General features: G+C 38.9%; 1 protein-coding gene across 5 annotated transcripts in view; it reads right to left on the bottom strand.

Moving 5' to 3' along the window:
• Positions 1–16512, bottom strand: part of GHR (growth hormone receptor) — a 116259-nt gene that overhangs the window by 76657 nt on the left and 23090 nt on the right. Inside the window, exon 2 of one of the 5 annotated variants that reach the window (XM_071730405.1) lies at positions 4821–4905. The exons of the other annotated variants lie outside the window; for them this stretch is intronic. The gene's annotated coding sequence lies outside the window, so the exon portion shown is untranslated. The remainder of the gene's footprint in view (positions 1–4820; positions 4906–16512) is intronic. 5 annotated transcript variants of the gene reach the window in all.

Genomic DNA, 16512 nt, shown 5'->3' with positions numbered 1-16512 from the left:
CACCCAAGCAAAACCTTCTTAGGAAGTGTATAGCTCTATTTTACAAACAACAGGAATGAATCAAACTCTTTAGCTGTGGCAGCCTCAGCGTAGTGGATGTAAACCTCTTCTTCCCCTAAATATCAGAGACTGAAACAACCACATTGCATCACAACCTTTGCTTTCAGACATGACACATAAAACAGATGAACTCTGAGCCTATCAACTCAAAATGGTATATTCTGCCACCGGTGCTTCCATCGGCGGAGCTACTCAATGCAGGGATTGCTTGCTGGCTGGCTGGCCACTTACAGCATCTTACAGCCACTTACAGCACTGCCACTGGTGCCAGGACTCCCTCCTCACTAGTAGCTCCAACACACTACCACCTGAATAAGAAAGTGAGACTCCAGAGCAGATTCAACAGTTTTTTATTAAAACAGACTACCGCAATCACATTTCTCCATTGCTGTTACTATTATTTTACTCAGAACCATGAGAAAACAGATGTTTACGGACACGGTTCACAATATATCTGCCTTAAGGAGCAGCTGAGTGCCTGTGCCTTCACTCACAAGTATTGCTCAGACTCCAACCCTTTTCTCGAGAGCTATTCACAAAAACAAACCTCATACCAAGCCAGATTTCAGGACTTGCATTAGGCACACAGTGCAATAAAACCAAGCAGACTAAAGGGAAAGACATTGCATTGTAGCCACAGAGAGTTTTGTAAAATGCTGGGCCCAGCATGATACCCAACTCCTCTGAAGCCTGACCAAGCTCAGTACGACTCCTGGTTCCTGGAGATTAAAAAGCAATCTTTTAACTCTCACCCATGGGACCATGTATGGAAACTGTCAGCATAGAAGGGAAAGAGCATGACTTAATTTTTGTGGTTTTCTTGCACTGAATAACTTTAATATCACAAGAAACTTCATTTTTGCAGAGATAAGAGACAAAAATAAGAGATAAATAAGAGATAAAACCTTAACATATTTCAAAAATAATAGATTTTTAAAGAAGTTATTAACAATGACATATCATCAGCTCCTAAAGTATGTAGTATAGTCATCAGTCCCACATGAATCCTGTGTAAGCAATCACATATATAATAGGCATGATATGACTGACTGCTCCAAGTGTTCCGCAGAACTAGACAAATCACTTTTGCATAGACTGTAATTTTCCCAGTGTTACTAAGACTGTGGGATATCACAGCAGACAGAGCTCTGAGTTTTGAATTGCCCTGATGCATAAATTAGCACTGATTTTTAGTGCACTTACTGCATACGAGTTTTTCTTCAGTAATCAGACTTGACAACAGGTTACTGGACTCATACACTGTAAAAACTAATGATTTGGTATAGTTCATTAAAGGAAAGTATTTTTGTTGCTGCTTTCAGAGATTTTAAAAGGGATAGTCTACAAAGATTTTTGACAGCTTACCAACCAGCTAGATTTGAACATTAACTGATATAAGGTGATTTAATCATAGATACAGAAATCCTGAAGGCACTGAAAGTCTCTGGTCCTTTCATAGCTTAGAAAGTGAATCCAGCTATTCTATGGGCTTAAAAGAACACTTAATTGCAGGATTACTTAGTGGTCTATAAATTAGTTTCTTGGCTAACAAGCGTCTGGTTTGAGCTGTCTTGGAATTGATTTTTTTATCTCCCTAGGCGAGCAGACCTTTTTCTCGTCTCTGACATGCTCTATGATAGACATAAAACTCACAGAAAAAGCACATACTGTGGGTCAGCCAGGTTTCTCCTGAACAGCTCAGCTGACAGGGAGGTACCCAACAACCATACATTTTTAGGGGATGAAAGTCCTTAAAATACAGGGATTGAAGTTGTATTTTAATTTTCCTGTGTCTTCTTGTACCACATTAGAGAAAAGGCTTTTTAAAATACGTTGTTTTAATTAAAATATGTGCATTCCTTTGATACAGATGCTTATTCTAAATCCTGCCACAAATACTGCCAGGTACATCTACATACATGTTTGACAAAGGATCCTGAGAATAGTTTTGAGCATGGAAAATTTAAGTAACATACTACAGAAACTGCAGGAAACGTGTAGCATGCAGTGCGTGATATGTTTTTTTTAATTAAGCAATTACCTTATTTGAAACAACTCAAAAACTATTTGAAAAAAAATAACACAGTTTGTCCTGATGGGAGTAATACATTCAAGTTACTGGTAGGGCTTGAAGTTACCTGATATGGTAACATGTAGCTGTTACTATGAGCCATATCACTTCCATATTTTTTTTATGAACAGTGGACGAAAATTCAATTTTATTTCAATTTTATTTTCTCAGGCTCTCACAGCACCACAAATGGTTTCTGTACCCTGTAAGTCATATTCCACAGCAAGTGACATAGCAGAGCTTCATTTGAAGGACAGAGATGCGTGGTGTCCTGGTAGCTGGTTAAGTGTTAATAGCTAAAAAGATTAGGGTTACTGGAGTATTTTACAGCAGTTATTTTACAAATATCATTGGTATTTTTTTGCTAGATATTTTTTTTTCCCAGCATACTCAGCAGAACTACCAGCACTGTCAAAATCTATTTAAAGCTGTGCCTCATGTGTTACCTTCCTCTGGGACTCTAAATGACAATGAGGGAAAAATGAGGCAAAAATTACTCTTGGCACATCTGTGGGTTACTTTCAGCATCCTAGTCTTGAAATAACAAGGCATCTGTTTAATTTTTTTGGAAAGAATGCGACACATTCATTTAGGATAAACAAAAACCTCATTCAGAGTAGAACACTTTGTTAATCGCAGTCTAGAAAATGCGCAGATGAACATTTCCCACTGTGCATAATGCATTAGATGCCTTAATTTCACAGAATAACTGAGCAGCAAACTTGCCTCAAGATGACTGAGTGTGAGGCTGATATTGCCAAATGTGTACTGTGAGGCAAATGTATGAAGGCTCAGCCATTAAGTGATATACACGGGGACAGTTATCACATTTCCAAATTCTTAATCTAAACCAAACTTGGCCGGGGTAATATAGATCTGTCATTTTCAAGATATCTGGTCAGCATAATTGTCCCCCCCCATCTTAATCACCCTGCCCTTGGAGTAAGTGGGTTCCTCTTCTTTGTGCCAACATGTTACTTGTCTCTAGTGAGTGGACAATAAAAAGACAGAAAGCACCACAGAAATGTTTTTTCCTGCCTGGGCATCCACCACCAATTTCCAAGCCTGGTGTTACACTTAAATGCAAAGGGTTTGAACACAGTATCACATCAAACAGGAGCAGCCCTATGTTAGTAACAGCGTTTCTTGAGATTTGGGATGATTGGCACCTTCTTGAAGTTATTATTCTTTATTTACGAATAGGGAACTGAAACACAAGGAGGCTACATGAGTGAGCCTGTGGTGGATCTCAGAGGCCAGGCCAGACCCTGTGTCCAAGCTGTGTGCTCCCAGTGCTGGGAACACTTCTTGCAGCCCTGATTGGGGTTTAGCCATGGTTGCAGAGACACTTTATCAACCTCCCCCTGCTCCAGCCTGTCTGCTCTCCTACAGAGTATTTATGAATTTCACATGAAGCACTGTTTTACTTTTTTTAAAGCCTTTGTAAAGTTTACCAGGGTTACAATCACCATTTTTAGATCTATGTCAGTCCACAACATTAAAAATAATGTATTTTTATGTATTATTTTATTTGTCTAATTGTCGTTGCAGAGGAATTGGGAATGGTCAGCTTAGCTAGGGATCAACTGGGCACCCAAAGCCAGGAAAATAGAGCACAGGAGCAGCTTTCTGACCAGTTGTATTGACATGCTTCAGCTATAAAATAAGAGAAGTCATTCATAAATTACTTTTCAGGTGTGCTTAACTCTGTATGAGAAGTCATAGTAACCACAACAAAGAAAGCTTTGGTTGAGGAGGTCCATAATGACTCCAAGTTACGCCTCCTTTACAAGCATTTTTGCAAGTTAAAGTTTCACTATTCTGACTTTATTTTCTTAGTGGAAATACCCTTAGATAAGTCTCCCAAGCAGCAATGAATGCATCTGGAGTTCCACCATCTGGTGTCAGAAACTGGAAACACATAGACATAGTGTGGCAAGTTTTACCTATTGTCATTGCAACAAAAGCAAAAAGTGTCGGGACTTCCTCTTCTATCTAATGACATTACATTTGTGTACACTTATACAGGAATTGCCAGTTAAGTCTCATAAAACTGCTATAGTACACAGAGAGCAGCTGTAAAGTCTCATGCAGCCATTTAATACCAGATAACAGCTTTTCAGTTCCAAGGCATGAGCAATCATATATTCAAATCTCTTACTCCACAGTGTTTCTGTGACTGATTCAAATGTACCCCACTGTAACCTGATTAAGCTTTCAGTAGTACACTCTAGATATGAATTAGATCCAATACATACATTCAAACTAGAAGTTGTTTAAGTGTTATTTAAAAGAGGATTTGTTATGTACAGCACTCTGATATGCATAATGATTTTTCTCTGACAAAGAAAGATGGCTTTTAAGTACTTCTACCAGTTACCAATCCCTCTGTGTCAAATGCTGGCTATTAGGATATTGGCAGAAATTGGCTTGAAGACATCAGTTTACATCAGGATTGAATTTGACAGTCTTAACTCATGTATGTCTGTTGTTTGGGGTAATAAAATATAATGACGGGATCCCAATACAATTCTTTATACTGTATATTATCATTATCACCTCCTGCAGGAATGGATCATGGGATCTGTGAGGATTATCTGCAGAGTGCTACAGGATACTATTGATCACCTTGCTGAGCCAATATTCACAATAAAGTCACTTGCAGGTAAGATAAAAGTTATCACACTACCACAAATGTCAGCAGGGGATGGATGATGCTTCTTGCCTCCCTCAGCTCAATTGCAAGTCGTCACCTTCTCCAGCCATCCCAACACCTACACAAAATCAGAGGAAGAAGAGACAAGAGATGAGTTCTGGAACAGCAAAGACCACTGGCAGTGGGAAGGCAACACAACAAAATCTGAATGGGTGTCCCAGTGCTGCTGTCCCTCAGGAAAGGCCACTGGCTGGGCAGTCTGCACAAGGGCCCTGAGCAGAGGAGCACCTGGGCTTCTCACTCAAACTGCAACAGCTGCCTGAAACCCCTTGTGTCACTGGTGGCTTGCCAAGCTGCAGGATCCCTCACTAACCTTGACATTAAATTGCATGAACACAGATTTAAATGGCAAAGAGGATTTAGGGTGACTGATCAAGACTCATTTTCAGCACACATCTGTGATGGAAATCAGCTGGACTGGAAGTGAACTCTGGGTGGGTGACCAACAAGAGGGTGTTGATGAGTTGACCTCACTACTACTACTTCAGACAATTTATTAACTGGTAATTTTGAGAAACTAACATTTCATTTTTCTCTGAAAGGGCAGTACTTAAGTCTCAGGACGATGGCATGCTGTTAAAAAAAAAAAAAAACACGTCATTTGTTATGTTCAGAATTCCTAAGCATGTTATCACACCATGATTCCTGGCACAGCGGCAAGATCTAAAATGGTTTGGAATTAGCAGTACTTCTATGTTAAAATAAAAATAATATTAATTCAATGTGGAAGGCTGCTTCTTCTTGAGGATGCAAGTCAGCATTTTTAAATGCTTAAAAAAGTCAGTCACGGTGTCCTAGTTAATTGAGTAATTCATAATAATTTGTTTTCTGCTGGACACAACTTTGAAAAGAAGACTGGACTTCACTTCATATATAAAGTGCTTCAGGCACTTTAAATAACCAGGACTAGAAAGCAGTCTACAAATCCCTACAAATAATATGCAGTAACAGCTGATTTTCAAAAGAACTGATTTTTGAGAATAATTGACCAGTGAGCCACAACCCTCTCTTCCAGAAATAAAGAGACAGCTTAGACTGAAATTTTAAAGTATAAGGCAGCTGTTGACTGAAAAGAGCTACCAAGACAAATCCGTGTTTCAAAACACTTGGTAGGGTATTAGCAAGTGGAAATGATCTCCACGTGACAAAGCTAGAATCCAACTACAACAGGACAGGCAAAATTATTCCTGTAGTCTTTCCAAAATATTTTGAAATCATGCTCAACAGCAGAAAAGATCTCGTAGCTACTCTATGGGCAACAAAAGAGAAATGTCCTAACTTCTGATTACCTAATTTTACTCAGAACATTCTGTTACACTCCTGGTAGCAGGAGATAATAGCACAGAGACTGCATGCCGTGACACTGTTTACAGTACTGCAGTTCAGAACAAGCCACACAAGCACAAAGGCAGTTATGTCTGCACTTGGCTCTGGCACTTCGTGATGTGCGAAAAAGAGGCACTACTGTACATAAGGCAGAGAGCTGCATGTCTAAACAGCAAGCAGCCACCTTCTACTCTTGGAAAGACTGCAACTTCAGCAAAACGAGAACAGATTCATGTGAATAAACCATACAGGTGAGGCTTTTTCAGAGACACATCTTTTCTTTTGTTTATTCTAACCCATGAGGCAAACAAAAGGGGTGCAGCACTGAGTTAGACAGGGCCCACCCAGGACTAGTTTGCCTCCTAGTCTAAGAAACAGACCTTCAGACTCAGTTCCCTGACTGGGGTCTCAGGATCTGTGCCCATTTTATCTTCCCAGTACACTACATGCTACTCTACCAAAAAAAAGGAACTGGAGAAGATGAGGTGCACCTAATTGTGCCAAAAGATCTTTTGGTCTTCAGTATAGCACCTAAGCAAAGGCCCAGTTCTGGAAAAAAGTAAAAATGTGTTTTACACCAACCCACTTAAAATTTTCATTGAAAAATTGATGGAGAACAAGCTAAGTAAGTGGACAGTACAATGGACTTAAAACTGGCTGAAATGCACAAAGGGTTTCAATCAGTGGCACGAAGTCCAGATGAGTGCTTGTTAGTAGTGAACTAGCTCCAGGGTAAATGCTGTTTAGGATCTTCATTAATGGCCTTTTTCACTGTAGAAGTGATCAAACAGCAGAACAGCTGTTTGTAGAGAGGTTGTAGAGTCTAGAGATACTCAAAACCCAATTAGACATGGACCACAGCAACAACACTACTGAAATCCCAATTTGAGCAGAAAGGTTGGACCAGGTGACCTCCAGGGATCCATTCCAACCTTAATGATACTGTGATTCCATGACTCTGTGTTGCTGGCAACAGACAAAATAATTGAGGTATAAGTGACATGCTTTACAATAAAGAAGGTAAATTATGGGCACCCTATGTTTGCATGGGCCATTGAGGAAAGATGGATTATTTCCAAGCAGACACATGACCTCAATTCATGAATCCTAACAGACTGTCCAGAAGTCCTGCATATCCATTATGCTGGATTACCAACAGATGCATTAGAGGATCTCTGGCATCTGTGGTCAGCTGTTTCCTGAGTGTTTGTGCTTGATGGACTTGGCCTAGAGGAATCCTGGTTTGCTCTTTATTGTATTTCTTCTGTATTTTACTTGTTTCCATTTCCAGTCAAGCAACTCCTCTACAACTATGCTCAAAGGAAAACAAAACATAATTTGCCTGAGTTTTACACCAACTGTATTTGATACATGAAAATATTTGTCTCAAGCAGAAGGAAAAATGGACTCCTTGCATGACTTTTTTATTATTTATCCAATCAAGTAATTCCACCCATTTGATGGCAAACTGAATACAAATCCAGTGCACTCTGGCAGACAAAAGGGTCAACCATGCCCTGGGTGGACCAAGCACAGCAGAACTGTCTGGTTGAGGGAGACAACTATCCCAATCAGCACTGCCCTGGTTTGGCCCCACATGCAGTTTTGGGTACTTCACTGTAAGACAGACAGACTATTAGAGTGTGTCCAGAGGAAGGTGACAAAGATGGTGAAAAGCCAAGGTCAAGACTTAGGCGAAGCACCTGAGGTCACTTGATCTGCTAAGCTTAGGGAAGTATACGCTAAGGTTGGACCTCGTGCCAGTCTACACCTTCCTTGTGGGGTGCAGCAGGAGGGATGGTGCTGATCTCCTTTCTCTGGTGACCAGTGACAGGACATGAGAAAAGCAAATTAAACTGTGTCAGAGGAAGTTCAGATTGAGTGTTAGGCTAAAGTTCTTCTCTACGGAAGGTGGTCATCCCTGAAACAGGCTGCCAGGGCAACAACCAGGGTGCCAAGCCTGCGAGAGTTCAAACAGCATCTCCACAATGGTCTGAGTCACATGATTTAACTTTATATGGCCCTCTGAGGAGCAGGGAGTTGGGTTTGATGATTCTTATTGTTCCCTTTCAACTTGAGATACTCTATGATGCTTCTCAGGCTCAAACTTCTTACCTTCAAATTCCTTCAACACAGTGAGGTTTCACATCTTCATCTGAGATACTGTTGGCAGCTGTGAACTCACTAAAAATGTCTCATCAGCTTTTTTTTCCTCACAGGAATTCCCTAAATTCTTTCAAAGAAAAACTAATAGAGCCCATAAGAGCCTTCCATTTTCCCTGCCATTCAGACAACTAAGGCTTTTAACCTGTTCTTCTTTCCTCCACCTGCCTCACCAACATACCCCGGGCAACAGGTCCTATGCTAGTTCAAAATCAAAGCCTTTTTTTTCCCATCTCAATCTCTTCGTATCCTTAGGAGTCTTAACAACAAATCTTGCCCTTCACGTTTTAAATATTTCACTGAACCACATTTGTGTGCTTACAGATTTGGCAATTTTTGCCTTTTTGACATAGCAAGAACCAGAACATTTTCTCAGCAGCACTGAGTAAGAACTGATATTTGTTTTGGCACTCAGGGATGAAAGACAAACTTATGTTTTCCACTGCATTATGCTTGAAAGTGTATTGTAACTAGGATAGCTCAGGAGGTATGCACTGCAGTTCAAGGCCAAATATAGGAATTAATACACCTCTCTGGATTATTAAAAAAAAACAACAAAACAATAGCATTGTAAAGGAAGCAAACAGAGATATCCAAACTTTCTCAATAGGTAGCAATTTCACTTGACATATGAGATAACTCTACTGGTATCCAGGAATTAAGTCTGTCTTCTGTGTGTGAAATGTCATATTCCTAGTTATAGTTAATTATCTACTTGAGCTGGAGGAAACTTATGAATATCAATGTTTATGTAAAGTATTTTGACCTCTGGGCAGCTGGAAATACAGAACAGAGCTTAAACTGTTGCTGACATATCTGTAACTTAAAACAATAATTTTCTTGATAAATTAATAGGGAAATACCAAGGATAAGCTGGGAAGAAAGATGTATTACTGGATTATTGTAACCAGTTCTCATGTCTGCACTTAAGACACTAACACACTTCAAAAGACAAGGACCTAAAAATGTTATTTGAAGTCCAGGTCATTTTTTTTATACTCAAGACAATAGCCCTCATTTATCTGAGAAATATCTGAGAAATATATCATGGATTACTCAGTTATACCTGATATTAACCTGTACAAGGAATAAATTATAAACACTAGATTGCTCTCTAATGAAGTAGAAGAGATACTGAAGAATGAAGAAAAGGAGAAAAAAATATTTTATAAGGCTGAAATTAAGTGAAACCAGGAATTTACTAGAGTTTGAATAAGAAGTAAAATAACATCTCCATTACTTCCTTTTGCTTTTCAAGCAAAGGAAATTATTGGTTACAAGTGAACTATAGAACTACCATAACTCTGGCTAGGTGGGACTGCCAGATATCATCTGGTCAACTTCCACCCCAATCAATTAATTCTTTCTTGACTCTCAACTCTGCTTACCATTTTTTCTAAAGACCAACAAAGACCTGAAAAGATTTTGCAACTTCCCCAGGCAATCTATCCCCATGCATGACTACCTTTGCCACTAGGAAGGTTATTCTGCATTCCTCAAGTCTCTCTTGATGTAATTCAATTACTTTACTCTTTTTATTTTTTTTTTTTTTCCACATAAGAGTGATGAGTGAGTTATTCCCCACCCCTTTTTTTCATGATCTTTTAACCTGCCTGAAGGCTATTATGCTTCCCTTCCTCTCTGGATGAATCAAAATCAAGTTTTCACAGTTTTTTCTGGATCAGTGGTCATTTCATAGCTAGCTGCCATTTAGCTTAAGTCTGAAATTACAGCCTATCTGAGACTTTATCAAAACTAAACTGAAAGGATTATCTCAGGTAGTTCTCTTTCAGCTTTACACATCCTATTCTACTTGTCTTTTTAGATGGTATTGATGACTCATGATCAGCCATCTCCAGGTGATTTTCTGCAGAAGTGGAAAGACTAGGTGTTGAATATGATCCTCTTTCCTCTTACCACTCCTTTTTCATTTACCTTTCTAAATACACAAATAAAACATAAGAGGAAACAGGAAAGCAAAGCTGTTAATTTTAACTAAAGACTTAAACTAGTGCAAGCAGAAAAACTGTAGTTCAAGGAACTGGTAAGAAAGTATATATATATATTATTTATATTAAAAAAAATTCCAAAAGAAAATACTGGATTTTAAGAAATCCACTTATTAAATACATGCTGTCAGAAGCATCATTGCTCCAAGAAAGATCAGTGCATAGGATTTTTTGGCAAGTTGTTAATGCAGAAACATACAAACAAAATTTACTGGATAAAAGAATGTCATTACTACGCAGTACAGCAAGCAGTTTAGAACTTTACAGTACAAGGCTGAAAATTCAGAGATACAAAGTTTAGATGAGGCTTACTGGTGCCTTAGTACATATCCTGGGCAAAGTTAAAACCACTATGGCCCTTGCTTCCTACTTGCTCTTGGAAACCTTAGGAAAATGTTCCTGAGGTCAAAGGAGAGAGGTATCAGATTTAGCAGCAAATTTACCTAATCCTCAGTGCAAAGTTTAAAGTTTGAGTTTAATTTGGCTGTTAACTGCCACAGCTGCTATCCTAAGCATTCTTATAGATCTTCACTTTTAAATGGCTGTTTTTGCAAGTTCCACAAACAAAGCAATATCTGAAAAATTAGATGGTGGCCACTTTCTTCAACCTTCTATCTACCCAACAGTAAATCCAAAAAGCCCAGTTTGCTGGTTTACTCCACTTCCTCCCTCACTCAACGCTCTGTTACTTTGTTTCTCCAAAAGGCTAACAGTGATTGCCCAGTTTCAGTTTCAGCTTAGCTGGGGCTGATAGCCCAAATACATCAAGGAAATTCAACTCTTCCAGAACAACCAAAACTACACAGCAAACTAGACTGACCTTGTGCTCTCTCTGTACTTTTCAAGTTGGGTGGCTCTAAACTTTGCAGTCCCTGACCTGAATTTCCTCAGCCTGTCTGCAGAGTCAGAAAATCTGGGCTCCCCTTGGCTATGCAGAGCAATGCACAAAACCTACACCCCTCAGCTTGTGGTTCCACCCAAGGTCAGTATGACTGCCTGTTGACAGAAGAGGGAATGTGAACGGACTAGGCATTAAACAAAGGGATTTACAGAAGTTTGATAAGAAGGAACATGCTGAAGTCAGCCAGGAGTACAAAGTGCAGCTGGGAAGTGCATACACATGTAAGGCTGAATCATAAAATTGTTTTGGTTGGAAAAGAGCTTTAAGATCATTAAATTCACCTGTTAGCCTAGCACTGCTAAGTCCACCACTACATGTCCCTAAGCACCAGATCTACACTCCTTTTAAATAAATAATTCAGTTTTAAAATACCTCACCAGGTCTGGTGACTTGACCACTGCCCTGGGCAGCCTGTTCAAACACCTGAAAATCCTTTCAGTTATTTCCTAATATCCAATCTAAAGCTCCCTCAGCACATTTCTCTAGTTCTATTGCTTTTTATTTGGGAGGAGAGACCAACACCCACCTTGCTACAACCTCCTTTCAGGGAGTTGTGGAAGCTAAAATGAAGCCCTTCACCCATGGCAGATCCCCAGCCATGGGCTGTTCCTTCAGTTAGGCTGCAAACCTCATCAGCTGTTCCTGACATATGCAGAGAAACTTGTGGCCTCAAATAGCACTGGCAGATAAGTGAATGTAACAATATTGTTAAAAAATAAACATTTCATTAATATAAAATATTGATCTTATTTTTGTTTGTCAACAATCACTAATGTAGTCTCATACAAGGGACAAAGAGTCACTAGGATTTACCTTTTAGATGTGACTTTTCTATTGCCTTGATTTTCTGGGATGAATTATTTGCAGGCTACACATGTACTTGGTGTATTTTCATACTCTAAGCATATTTCTCTTCTGGCTCTGTTATCCAGAATTGTGGAAGAATGCGCCTTAATGCTAGAGAGCTCCCTGTTTAACACAGCTGAGAGAACCATACACATTAGGACTTTTAATAGTGTGTTTCCAAACTCTGTAATTGCTTATGAATAAACATTCCTTGTTGATTGCTGTCTTTCTTTTCTTCATGCTTTGAAATATTTTTGCTTTCTAAAATCTGAATCTGAAGAATGATACTAAAAGAAAAAAGCTACTACGTTAGAAAAAAAATCCTTTAAGGTTCTCAGTTGAAGGAACTCAGCATTTTATTTTAGATTTGAGTATTTAATCAGGGGAGACCTCAAATCCAGTTCCTTATCTCAGTGAAGATTATACATACTATACAATTACTGGCCTATAGTAGTCATGGACATAGAGACCCAAGAGTGCTTTACCATGCCACAGATGTTGCTCTGTATAAAGCAATGACACCATACAGTAACTTTTGTGCTTTTCTTCAGTTCTATTTTAAAAGCAGTCCCCATGTGCTTCTGGCTAATACTCAAATCAAGAAAAAAAAGGAATACAGACCCAGAATACCCCCCCTTCAAGTAGATCACAGTGAAGCACTCAGGAATTTAACTTGTACTCCTCCATCCGTCTCCTGTAAGACTGCCTGGGCTGGCATACATTTAAATTACACGACTTATGCATAACATATATGTTTGTATCACACATTTGTTCCATGTTTCGAGTTCTTGCCATGGCTGGTGTTTATTTTCTCCTATGTCCTGCTTCTGATTTTCATGTATATTTTGCATGCACACTGCCTCTTCAGCTTGAAGCCTAACTTCTGAGGAAAGGTGCCAGACAACGTGCTGCCCAGCTGATGCAAAACAACTGTAAGAGCAACAGTATCAAAAATAAAGTTTTCTTTATATGTGGGTAACTAGGGAACAGAAAATATCTGCAGCAGGATTTTTTCTGGGAGGTGGAGTGGTCAAAATTAACACAGGACTGGGGTGGAGAATTCCTCCAGAGTGTTTTCCCTGAGGTGCCAAGTGAGAACATGTATCTTGTGCAATTCACATTTTCAGCCAATTATTTCTCTGCTGATTTAGGCTTGTTTCCTCTTCTAAAAATATTAAATCAACAACCTTAAATCAGACTCAGGAATTCAAAGAGGCCTATTTTCAGGGGTTGGCAAAAGCACCACTGATGGCAGGATTCATACAGCTTCCAGCCTGCAGCCAGCAAGTGACTGTACTAGGAATATAAATGAACTCAATGTATTTACATATATGCACTTATGTGATATAACATACAAGTATTTCTCAGTTATTCTCTTGTGTTTGGTTATACAGGACATGACAAATGTTGAGTAATTGTAAAAGAGAATCAGATAAGCTTAGTTAACACTTCAAATGAAACCGAGAGTGCTTCCTCTTCCTATTTGAGGTATCACAAGGTATCCCTGAAGACACCACCATATGCCAAATCAGATAATCCTGAATAACTTCCTTATGAAACACTTACAACTTGGTGGCAAATTACATCATAAAAAAATTAAGGGATTTGAAGTTTTCTTGATTTTCTAGGATATGTTTACCAATGTCTTTGTAAATTTAATTGCCTCTGTAGGAAATAGGGCTGCAAGTTTTCAATGCCTCCCACCTATTTACAAGTGGGAAAGGACCTAAAGCAGAGATCTGAGGTTTTTATTTCCTTTTAGCCTAAGATAATTTTAGAAGTTTTCATTATAATGAACTAATTGACGCTGACAGTAACTGAGTGGGAAATGTTACAGAGAATGCTCCTGGGCACAGTAATTACTGCCTCTCCATAGAAAGCATGTTTTATACAGATACTATTTATAATCCATTGTTCTTCAAATAAATGCGAAGTTTAATGCAGAATTCATTTATACTTCATCCATTCTTCCAAGCCTTTCCTCTGAATCCTTTGTATATACTGAATAATTAATGTAATGAAGCTCTAATTTCCCTTGTCAGTGTTTAAGAATCTAGACTAGGGGATCAAGGTTTTCATTTTGTTAATCTGAGTCTTTGAAAAGATCACTCACAAGTAGTTATTTCTGTAAGCAGTTCTCTTCTGGGCATAAAGAAAAATAAAGTCAGTTTTCTGGAATTAAAAGCTGAACATAATCTTTAAAAACAGAATACCAAATTCAGAATGAAAACAAGTGATCTGTGCAGATAAAGAAAAAAAAAGTTAGATTGAAAATAACATCTCTTTAAAAAAACCAAAAACAAACAAAACCCTAAAAAAGAAACAAACAAAAAAACCCCCTCACAACACATATGTCAAACAAATTTCAGTTCAACTTGTTCTCCAGAACTCGGGTACACACTTCCTTGTCTTACTAAAAATAATGAATCAGAACAGTGGACAGAAGTTAAGATTGCCTGAGCAGTATGAATGACACAATAAATCACTGTCAGTCTCAAAATTCACAACAATGGCTATACAGATAAAAGTTATCATTTCAGCATATGGTCAGTGATATGAAAAAACATGTAGATAAACTAAGAGTTATGCAATTGGCATAGTGATTTGTTTGCTTCTACAGTAGCACTAAGTCCTCAGACCACGTGTTGATGTGAGGATGTTTTGGTAATTTTATGACTTTTGAGCAATCAATTTAACCCTTTTATGAAATAATCTCACTTTGGTAGATGGTTACTCAAGACAACTGAAAAAAGAAAGAAACTGTCTCCAGCAACTTGGGTTGCAATAGCAGTGTGAGAAGCTGAGAGTGCTTCCCACTGCAGCAAGTGCTTTTCTCTAAACAAGCTCATAAATTTTTAATAAAAATCATAACACAAAGTCATATACCAAAGCAAGCTGTACTTTCTATGCCAGGAATCTGCTGTTTCTGAACCTTAGCCTACTATACAGAGCCCAGCAGAGTGATCGAATCAGATATACCCATCTGCCTGTGAAAGCCAGTTCAGAGAATACTGAAATAGAAAGAGATTTTTTCCTTTGCTAGTCTTTTGGCAGAAGCAGTCCAATCCTTAAAAGAGGGACAAAAAGAGTACCACCAGGACAAATAAGAAGAGTTTCACACCAGCAATAAACTAAATTCCTTTGACAATTTACATAGGCAAGCAATTTTCAAGCACCAGGCTAACAGCACATCCTTATTCTTTTTTTTCTGAAGTGTACCACAGACACTCTCATTTGAGATGTCCCAGCTGCCACAATGACTAGAGTAGCTGTCAAGACTGGCAGGTACATGTCACACTTCTCAGAACTGTCTTTTAGAAGGTATTCATACTCTTGATGAATGGCTCCTATGCATCTTTCAGCTGATGGATAGATAGGACTTGGCAGGTAGGGACCTATCAAATTCTCAAGATTTACACCTGCCGGTAGTACATGAATAAGTACATACTTGAAGAAGCACAAGATGGATTCAGCTGTGACAGAGCAAGAAGGAGCTCCAGGACGCCTCAGAAAAATTAAGAGTAGAGGTCTAAAACAGCCTGGCAAGAGGCTGGAATAAAACATGTGGAGAGAAATTAGATTAATAAAATATTATTCTCTCTGTATGTTTAGTTCAGGGGCTCAGGGATGATGACTGCACATGAAGGGCAAGAGGGAAGACATGTCATGGTAGGACAGAAATGTCGGTGAGAAGGCTGGTTGTCAAGTACCAAAATTGGCTCATCTCTTTCACCACAAGCCAGAAGAAAGTTTATGACAAAAATTATAAAATAACCAAGGAAGATTCAAAACAAAATTCACAAGGCTCTGCAGTCTGTGCCAACCAACAGCCCTTCTCCAGACAGACATAAAGCCCATAGGGCTGCTTCTCTAGGTAGACAAAAAAGTGGTTTGGGGACCTTAACACAGAACACTGAATCTATATGGTGTTTATGTCCCTACATTCAAAGGCAGAGGTCAGAAAAGAGAAGATAATTTTGGGCCACATCAATCTTCTGCCTACCAAGAGTTCTACAAGCAGGACATATGAAAGATACTAGTGAGCTGTGTAGCAGCTTCCAAAGACAAGCAGCCATCCCAATGCAGCCATGAGGCCACCAGACAGAAAAATTAATTTATGATTTTCCCCTGTGCATTATTTTTGAGAAAGGAAGAAATAAAGGAGCAGATTAATGTTGAAACAATCTGAAGATTTCTCTCAAGTGGATGCACATTTTTTTTTCTTGTCTGCCTAGCTCCTTCTGTTCCTTGCTCTGTGTCCTACTACTCTATTCTTCTTCTTTCTTCTAACTAGAAGAAAGAAGGCTTTCTTCTGACCTTCTCCCATATTCTGCCTCATACACCAAAAAAGAGCACATATATAATGTTCTTCTCGGTTCCAGTGCTCACCAGTACTGTGCACCATCATACACATGTATAA

The sequence above is a fragment of the Heliangelus exortis genome, chromosome Z, assembly GCF_036169615.1.
Source record: "Heliangelus exortis chromosome Z, bHelExo1.hap1, whole genome shotgun sequence".
In the NCBI taxonomy this organism is placed as follows: domain Eukaryota; kingdom Metazoa; phylum Chordata; class Aves; order Apodiformes; family Trochilidae; genus Heliangelus; species Heliangelus exortis.
Note: the sequence above shows the minus strand (reverse complement) of the source record. Positions and strands in the feature narration are given on the sequence as shown.